Genomic DNA, 10,097 nt, shown 5'->3' with positions numbered 1-10,097 from the left:
TGGACCCAGGCCCTCCAGACACCTCCGGATCCCTCCAGAATGAAAAACCCAAGCTCAGGACTTGAAAACTCATCAAGCCTCACCCTGGAAAGCTCCATCCTCCAAGAAACCCTATATACACTCCGTCTCCTGCTCAGTTCTCTGCTGCTTCTCCCCTGAGCAGAGGCAGTCACCCTCCTAGGTTTTTCCCTCCCAATAAATCTCTTGTGTGAGGTTCGTTGTGCAGTGTGATTTTTGTGGTATTTCTTCATTCCCGACTGCTTTCTCTTCAGAGCGGTAATACTCCCACTGTGGAAGGCTACCTACCACTCAGAGTGAAACACTTCCCTGGGGAAGGCTACCCCTCAGAGTGAAACACTTCACTGTGGAAGGCTGCCCCTCAGAGTGAAACTCTTCACTGGGGAAGGCTACCCCTCAGAGTGGAACTCTTCACTGGGGAAGGCTACCCCTCAGAGTGAAACACTTCACTGGGGAAGGCTACCCCTCAGAGTGTAACACTGACAGGCTGGCCTCAGACTCACAGAGATAGGCCTGTCTCTGCCTTGAGTGTTGGTCTACACACTTCCAGGCCAGTCAGGGCTACGTAGTAAGACCCTGTCAAACAAGAGAGGCCCTAGTATAGGTAAAATGGTGCTTGAAAGCCATAATTAAGAGGAATGTTTGGTGGCCCTGTTCATAGTCTGCAGAAACCAGCTATAAAAGACATTTGAGGTCAGGAATGGTAGTACACACCCTTAATCCCAGCACTTGGGAGGTAGAGGCCGGTAGATTTCTGGGAGTTTGAGTCTAGCCTTGTCTACCTATCAAGTTCCAAGCCAGTTATGATACACAGTGAGATCCTGTCAAAAAACAAACAAACAAAAGTCATTTAAGAACAAAATTAAGGCATTAAATAATATTAAGTATTAGATAATTTTTGAAGACAATAGTAACAGATGAGATGGCAGAACAAAATCCATTACTTTGTATGCTAACCTAAAAAATTAAATGTTAATTAAAAAAAGAAAATGTTATTTGGACCACATAGGAAAATATTCCCTTTGTTTGTTTTTAATTTTTTTATTATTTTTATTTTTTTACATGTCTTTGTGTTCGAGTCTCTTATCAGTTTTCTGCAGGAAATCACGGCCAGGCCTAACATCAACTGAAATCTCCAGGAAGAAGATAGGGCCCCACAACAACAACAATTCCACGTGGACAATAATAATATCACTAAGCTGACAAACATCATCTACAGATCAGCTTTGAACTACAAGGTGCTCAGCAATTTTGAGAGGGCTAGCAGAGATGATCCAGTCTCAAAGACTACTTGAATAAGGACTTGAGATAAACCCTGAACTTTGGCATTATACACAGACTGGATAATGAAGGATATAGTTACCTTTCCTAAGGTAACTATTTGACAATTAACCTAAAATTTTTCTTTCAGGATAAAGATAACTTCGCCCATACCCAGCAGGAAGCAATTTTAAGAATACGATGCCCACATTCCCAAAGAAGTGGTGTGGGGCGGGTGGTTTTTTTGGTCCTTTTAATGGGTTTTGGGTCTGGGATAATTTTCATTGTTTAGGGGAATTGGTTACAAGTTGTTGTCAAGGGTTAGGAAAAAGGCTAAGCAAAGGAGATTAGATTTAAGGTTCTTGTTAAAAAAAATAGAAAAGAAAAGAAAAAGAAAAAGACAATTACTAGTTTTAAATACTTTACATTGGATTGGATTGCTTTATATGATATACAAATTATATATATTGAAATTGATATTGTTAGAAAATGCTATATGTATATTTCTAATTGTACTTAAACCGTTCATTTAACAATGTAATGCAATTTGTTGAACCTTGAATGTTATTATTACCAACTATTAGGATATAAAGAAATGAAAGTTAGTAGTTAAACAGTACAATAGAACTTGTAGTCATATTAGGTATGTTTTCAAGATTGAACAGATATATTTTAGATAGACAGGTCATCTTCAAACCCTTCAGAGATCTACAGAATATGGCATTTAAAATGTTTTAATAACTTAGAAAATTTTTCTTTTTTGTCATGACTATGAAACATGTCGGCTCCTGGCAGTACCAATCTACTTCAGAGAAAATATGGGCATTGAAGAAACTGCATATGGAGTTAACTTTCATTGTGACAAAAGTTAGCCACTGGACAACAAAGTATCCTCAAATCAACAGGACAAAATGGACAGACAGAACACGAAACAAAGGACTACTGATTCTTGCCAAAACAAATGTGTTTATGGCTTTATCAAAAGGCATCTTCTGAGGCCAGGACAATATGGCACCATCCCTGAAGTGGCCTTCGCAATCCAGAAAAGGTACAGTGCCCTTTTCTTCGAAGGCAGCTGAACAGGCAGTGGGCTGAGGCTTCTGATGTACAATGGCACAGCAACTGAACAGTTATTCTTGAAGAATAATTAAGCTCACACCTCTCAATAGTAGACTGGCGTTTAATAGAGGGATGTGGAGAAGAACGGGATGCTGAAATGAAGCCATATATACACAGCCAAGAAGAATGGACAGCTAAATTCAAAAACTGTCAACAATTTCCAGAATTTAAAATCCTGAATCATGACATGACACTAGTGGAATTCAGGTGTTTCTGGTACATGGACTGCTCTCACCCAATGTGAGGTTGAACTGTTGACTTTGTGTACATCCTACTTCTCAAATGAGTCTGTCAGATACGCTAAGCCTATAGGCTGAAGATGATGCCCCAACACTGCGGAAACCTCAGGTGACTGTACAGGCAGCTGGCTGTTTCTGTCAACTCACAAATTTTTTGGAAGTTGCTTGCATGCACTTCCTTTTTTTTATTTTTGTTAGCTAATATTTCCTTCTTGGTTCTCTGAGGGAGTTGAAGATTAGTTAGTTATAGTTGAAGATTAATTAGGATAGGAAGTGAACCAGGTACATTTTGGACTTACCAAAATAGGATAGATAATGGAATTATTTTCTCTGATTTGTCAAATGCAAATGGACTAGACATTGTTTAGGTATTTATTACTTGTATATACTATATATAGTTATTGTACTTTTATATATAGTTTTTCTTATGTTAGTTATAACCTTTTTCCTCTTTTCTTTTTATTAAAATAGAAAAGGGGAAATATGGTGGTATTTTATTTGTACTGAAATGTGATTTTAATTGTATGTTAATAAATAAAGTTGCCCGGGGGTCAGAGCTATTAGAGCCATAACAAAAGCTGGGCGTTGGTGGTGCACACCTTTAATCCCAGCACTTGGTAGGCAGAGCTAGGTAGATCTCTGTGTTTTCAAGGATACAGCCAACATTGGAGACACACACTTTTTTTTTTTTTTTTTTTTTTTTTTGGTTTTTCGAGACAGGGTTTCTCTTGTGTAGCTTTGGTGCCTTTCCTGGAACTCACTTGGTAGCCCAAGCTGGCCTCGAACTCACAGAGATCCGCCTGCCTCTGCCTCCCGAGTGCTGGGATTAAAGGCGTGCGCCACCACCGCCCGGCGGAGACACACACCTTTAATCTCAATACCATAGAAGACCTGGAGGGCTGTACAACAGACAGTGACGAGGCAGTCATGTGGTTGGTTTTACAACCAATGAGAAGGCAGAACAGAAAGTCTATATAAAGACAAACAGACAGGAAGTAGGTCTCTTTTGGAGAGGTCTCTTGGCTAAAGAGGTTAGCTGCAGCAGGCAGGTAAGGCTCTTAGCTCTGATCTCTTGGCTTTCTTCTTTGCATTGGTTCTGTGTTTCTTATTTAATAAGATGGTTGGTTACATCTACACATTGGTGTTTTGCATTCTTGTATATCTGTGTGCCAAGACAGGGTTTCTCTGTGCAGCCCAGGCTGTTCTGGAACTTGCTCTGTAGACCAAGCTGGCCTCGAACTCACAGAGATCCACCTGCCTCTGCCTTCAGAGTGCTGGGATTAAAGGCATGTGACACTACTACCCAGCTATGCTTGATTTTTTTAATTTTTAAGGTGGAGCCCTGCCAAGGAAGACACCTAACATCAACTTCTGGCATCCACATGTGTGTGGGCAACCTGCCCCCCCCATGTCCTCCCACTTCCAAAATGAAGATAAAAGATAATGGGGCTCCACTGTGAACTTTATTTCTTTCATGTTTTATTGGTCAAAGCAAGTCACATGTTCAAGTGTAGCATCAGTGAAGTAAGGAAGTCTAATTCTCCCACAGGGAAGGGCAGTAGAATTATCTAGAAATCAATGACAAGCAGAACAAAGCATGCCAAACTTTGACATAACAAATTGTTTATTAGGGAGAAAATTGCAATCTTAAATCCAGATGTTGGAAAGCAAAGAAGAAAAAGTAAATGAACTGGGCTTTTACCTCCAGAAACTAGAAAAGGGATAACAAATAAGAGAAGAGAGGGAAGGGATTAATAAAGTGAAGTAGATAATATCAAATAGAAAACCAGAAACAGTAGACCTAAGTTCTACGTTTTGATAAGATCAGAACATAGAAAGCCTTTGGCAAATGTAAGCCAGAAAGAAAAAAGGCACACTAGCATGCCAAATAAAAACAGGATGCAGAGATGTCAAATTCCTTTAGAGGCTGCATCCCCATTTATTCCAATGAATTTAAAGATTCAGATCACCAGGAAAAATATAAATTACCAAAAAGGATTCAGGAAGCAGAAAGGCTGAATTCACCAACAAGAAACAAATAATCCAAGATTTACCTTCAAAAAAGAGAAAAGCCCATGTGGCTGGAGGAGGGGGGGGGGTGGCACATGCCTGTAATCCAAGCGGGTGGAGGAAAGAGGGTCAGAAGCTCAAGCTCATCTTTGTTTACAAAGTGAGTTCAAGACCAGCCTGGGCTTCGCGATACTCTCTCTCACCTCTACACCCCAAATAAAGAATAGAAGAGAAAAAAAAAGTCCACGTGAACCACAGGGTAAGGATCCCAGGGATATTTAAGGAGGGCCATGGACCCCATCTGTTGGGAAATGTCTCCTGGTGAGAGACTGTCTCATTATCTAATGTCTCATTAGTGAGAGATGGAGAGTTTCCTAAGGGTAGAGGAAGTTGCCATAGGACCAGGAGCTGGTCAGTGAGCTAAGGAATGATCAATAAAACACCTTCTAGGCAGCTGTTTTTGAGAGGGCTCTCAGTGGCATTCTCAGTGAGTTCCTCTCTGTCCTGTCCTCACATAAATTTGCATTTCACAAGTCGGTGCCTTTCATAGTTGGCAGCTTGCCCTCAGGTACCTATTGTCCCAATGAAGGGAGTAAGATTTCTCCATAGCGGCTTTCTCTCCCCATAGACCTGAAGAAGAGCTCTGAGAAGTAGCTGTGCCACAGACTGAATGGAATGCTATCAGACAACTTTCTCCACCACAGAAAATAAACCACGATTCCTGCATTTGGCATCCCTCAAGTTCTCAGGGCATGGGCAGAATGCAGACAGACCCCACTCCCCCTTTTTAGAGGATCTTGCTATGTAGCTCTTGGTTGGCCTTGAACTCATAGAGATCTACCTGCCTCTACCTCCTAAGTGCCAAGTATAAAGTCATGTACCACCACACCAAGCTTGCAAACAGATTTTCTTTTCTTTTTTGGAGCGGGAGATTTCAAGACAGGGTTTCTCTGTGTAGCCCGAGCTATCCTGGAACTCACTCTGTAGACTAGGCTGGCCTCGAACTCACAGAGATCCACCTGCCTCTGCCTCCCGACTGCTGGGATTAAAGGCATGCACCACCACCACCTGGCTTTCTTTTCTTTTTTTAAAACCAGAATACAACATGAACGCCCAGTTTCCAACAGTCATGTTTCCCCTGTGAAGCTTTGTGAGCCCAACCTTGACGGTTATCATTTCTCTGGGTGTTCTAGTCTTCCAATTCCTATCAGAATGTCCCACTAAGCTCTGTTTTTAGCACTTTGGGGGCTTTTGTTACCCACAGCTGCAAACGGTTCTACCTCTACCCCCTACACACCCCAAAAACCAGTTCTGAAAACCTAAGAACCGTGTGATCAGGTCCATTACAGCAGCAGCCCAACTTCTCAGCAACAATAATCTGTATTAGTTATTTGTCATGTTGCCGGGACAAAATTCCTGATAAGCGCAGCCTGAGGGAGGAAGGCCTTAATTTGGCTCACAGTTTGAGGGTACAGTTCACAGAGGGAAGTCACGGCCGGGCGGTGGTGGCGCACGCCTTTAATCCCAGCACTCGGGAGGCAGAGGCAGGCGGATCTCTGTGAGTTCGAGGCCAGCCTGGGCTACCAAGTGAGCTCCAGGAAAGGCGCAAAGCTACACAAAGAAACCCTGTCTCGAAAAACCAAAAAAAAAAAAAAAAAACCAAAAAACAGGGAAGTCACGGCATCAGGAGTTTGAGGCAGCTGGTCACGCTGTATGCACATGCAGGGAGTAGCAGGCCGTGAATGCTAATGGCTAGCTCACTTTCTCCTTTTTAGTCTGAACAGGTCCCCAGCCCATGCAATGGTGCTTCCCACAGTTAAAGTGGGACTTACCACTTCAGTCTGCTTCATCTAGGTAATCTCTCACAGGCATGCCCAGAGTCTTATCTCTTAGGTGAGCTCTTATCAAGTTGGCAATCGATATTAAATATTACATGATATTAAACATCACAAGGACAGACAACAAATGAATAACACAGATGTGATGCTTTCTGCTTACTAAACATTTCAGAATCAAGGGTAAGTGAATACATGCTCCATGCCCCAAGAGAAAAGGTTCACATTGGAATGCCTTTGCTGGGGGAGCTGCCAAGTGACTCCAGGCCCAGGAAGTATGGCATGTGAGGTGGTGAATCAGGCAGGGGGTTAGGACAAATCTAGTTAATAAAGCAGAGAAGGCAGCCACCTCCCTGAGGACCTGGGAGGGCAATGTAATTGCTAGGGACTTAGAAACAAATCCGGGGTGAGTCAGAGATGGGGAAACGAGGCAGGCGCTTGCTTGCCAGGAGTCAGGGAGCCAAGGCGAAGACAGAAAAGGATAAAACAAAACGGGCCATTCTCAGAGCTTTCTGGAGGTAGAGGCCGAAGGAATGAGCCTGCAGGTAGGCAATAGGGCTAGGGAAGGGCCAGGCAAGGTCCCAAGAGAAGCTCATTACCCTAGACACACCAACTGTGTCCTTAGTATTTGAATTTGTTGTCAGAAAAGGCCCACAAGATATTGCTAAGAAAAGGGGCCAGCTGTGATGTGCACACCTGTAATCTCAACATTGACATGTGGAGGCAAAAAGATCTGGAGTTCAACAGAGAGAGAGAGAGAGAGAGAGAGAGAGAGAGAGAGAGAGAGAGAGAGAGAGAGAGAGAGAGAGAGAGAGAGAGATATGCAGGGAAGGGACTGACAAGAGATGAGCTGCTGTGAGCCCCAAAGGCAAGGGCTGCTGAGCACCAGAGGGTGCAGGAACATCAGATGCAGAAAGACCTTCCAAAGCCAGACTAAGAGCCTCTCATTGGAGATCAGCCCTGTTTGGAACCCGAGAACACAGAAGAAAGTTAATGTTAGTTGGCACTCCGTTCTCAAGAGAGTTCATCCCTGCCAGGCAGTGGTTTTGCACACCTTTAATCCCAGCATCGGGAGGCAAAGGCAGGCAGATCTCTGTGAGTTCGAGGCCAGCCTGGTCTACAGAGCGAGATCCAGGACAGCCACCAAAACTACACTGTCTCGGAGGGGAGGGGCGGGGGGGGGGGAGGGGAGAGAGAGAGAGAGAGAGAGAGAGAGAGAGAGAGAGAGAGAGAGAGAGAGAGAGAGAGAGATCATCCCTAAAGGCCAGAAGTATCAGAAGTGGTCAGCTCCTAGGGAAGACCCTGCACACAGCCCAAGGCCAAGTTTGGATCTGGGTTCCCTCTAGGCAGACTTACATTTGTCTTAAAAATAGGCCAGGGGACTAGAGAAAAGGCTCAGAGGTTAAGATCACTAGCAGTTCTTCTGGAAGACACAGGTTCAATTCCCAGCACTCACATGGCAGTTTCCAACCAGCCCAACTCCAGTTCCATGGGATCTACACTCTCTCCTGACATTGCAGACACTGCACACACCTGGTCCACAGATGTACATGCAGGGAAAATACTCAGACACATAAAACAGTAAAAACAGTTCAGGCCTGGGCCTGGGGGGATGCTTCAGGCCACAGAGTGCTTGTTTTTCAAGCATGAGGACCTGAGTTTGATTCCCTATAGCCCACATTAAACAGCTAGGTTGGTGTGTTAGGCGCTTGCCGTCCCTGTGTTGGGTCGATGGAGACAGGCAGATCCCTGGCGCTCATGGCCCCCAGCCTAGCCCACTTGGCAAGCACCAGGCCAATGAGAAGCCCTGTCTTACAAACAAGATAGACAACTCATGAGCAATGACACCTTAGATTGACTTCTGGCTTTCAAACACACTGGACACTATGTGTGTATGTGTGCATGTGTGCAAGCAGGTGCACACTAACATACACACACAAGCAGATACACTCGAACACAAGCACACACTTGCACGTGACAAAATAAATTAGACGTTTCTACTAGGTGGCCATTTTCTTCCTCACCATCACCTAAAGAACATCAGCACAACATCTGCCATAGAGCAGATAGCCCAACCCTGTAGGAATCATGAGGGAGTTTATTCCGCAGCATTTTGCCAGCCTTCTGTGGTTTTTCCCTATTTCCTGCTTCTGTTCTGTTCTTCACTCCCTCTTATTCCTCCCAGCTTCGTTGTAGGTGTGCATTCCCTGAGACCGCGACGTTAGAACAAGTACTAAAGCCCGAAATACGAGGCCCAGAGCATCCCACTGCACACCAAGCAAAGGAAATACAAATAGATCCCCTCAGTCCACAGAAATAGCCAGCTCCGACAGACAGAAAGACATTGGGAATGGCAGTCACAGGACTTCCCTCTCTTCATGGATGTGACTTCTTGGGTCTTTCAAAACACTGTGTCTAGCGGACAGGCTCAGTCAGGCGTGGTTCCCTTGCGCTTCCCAGGCCATGGCGTGTTTTCCCAAAGGGAGCCTGAGGAAAGGCCTTAGTCATCCCTTATCGCCTTGCAACTTCCTGCTCTGGCAGCGGCAATGTCCAAAACGTATGAGTAAGTCTCAGGCCTTATTTTATGTAATGTACACAGGAGAGAGATTTAGTTTTCTTTTTTCGAGACAGGGTCGGTCTCACTAATGTAGCTCTGGCTGTCCTGGAGCTCAGGATTTGTACTGGATTTGTAGACCAGCTGGCCTCAAACCCAGAGTTCCTCCTGGCTCTGCCTCCCAAGTGTAGGGATTAACGAGATGTGCACCACTATGCTTGGCCGAGGTTTAGTTTTCTGATCTAATTCCAAGCAGGGTTCAGTGGATCGTGGGGGCAGGGAGATGGAGACCCTCTAGGTTCAGTTGCTAAATACTGTAACGACTTCATCACCCAATGCAAAGGTGATTTCTTTCTCCAGAGAAGTAGAATGTGCCAGCTCTCCTTGGTGGTTCAAAATATAGCACTGTTTCAACTATCAACGTCAAATTACAAGATCATTATTACCTTGCCCCTTCATTTCAAGTGCTAGGGACTGAACCCAAGCCTTGCCTAGACTAGATAGGCACTCTACCCTCAAATTACATTTCCAGCCTTAGGGAGAATCTAAGAGGTCTTAAGTTGTAAGGTTAGACTCACAGTGGTTATCAACCTGTGGGTCAAGATGCCCTTGGAGATCAAACAAACCCTTTCATAGAGGTCACCTAAGACCACTGGAAAATACATTATGGAAAATAATACAATTTCTAACAATAGAAAAATTACAGTTACGAAGTAGCAACAAAAATAATTTTATGGTTTGGGATCACCACAACATTAGAAACTGCATTAAAGGGTTGCAGCATTAGGAAGGTTGAGAACCACTGTTGAAAGGAATCTCTTCAGCCTCCAACTCTAGTAGTGAAAGATACAGTAGGAAGATGTGCGTGCCTGGTATGGTGTGCAGGTGGCTGATTGGTTGTTTATTTTCTTTTCCTAGAAAGGTGAAAATGTGAGGAACCAGTCTAGAAATCAGGCCATTCTTGGGGAACTGGTCTCCCTAATGCCTTTCCCAATGCTGCCCATATTCTAAAGTCCAGTTCTCGCTGCTTGCTCTTGTATGGGAATGAGTGATCTCAAAACA

The sequence above is a fragment of the Peromyscus maniculatus genome, chromosome 7 (assembly GCF_049852395.1).
Source record: "Peromyscus maniculatus bairdii isolate BWxNUB_F1_BW_parent chromosome 7, HU_Pman_BW_mat_3.1, whole genome shotgun sequence".
NCBI lineage: Eukaryota > Metazoa > Chordata > Mammalia > Rodentia > Cricetidae > Peromyscus > Peromyscus maniculatus.
The sequence above is the reverse complement of the archived record's forward strand: the minus strand, read 5'-3'. Positions refer to the sequence as shown.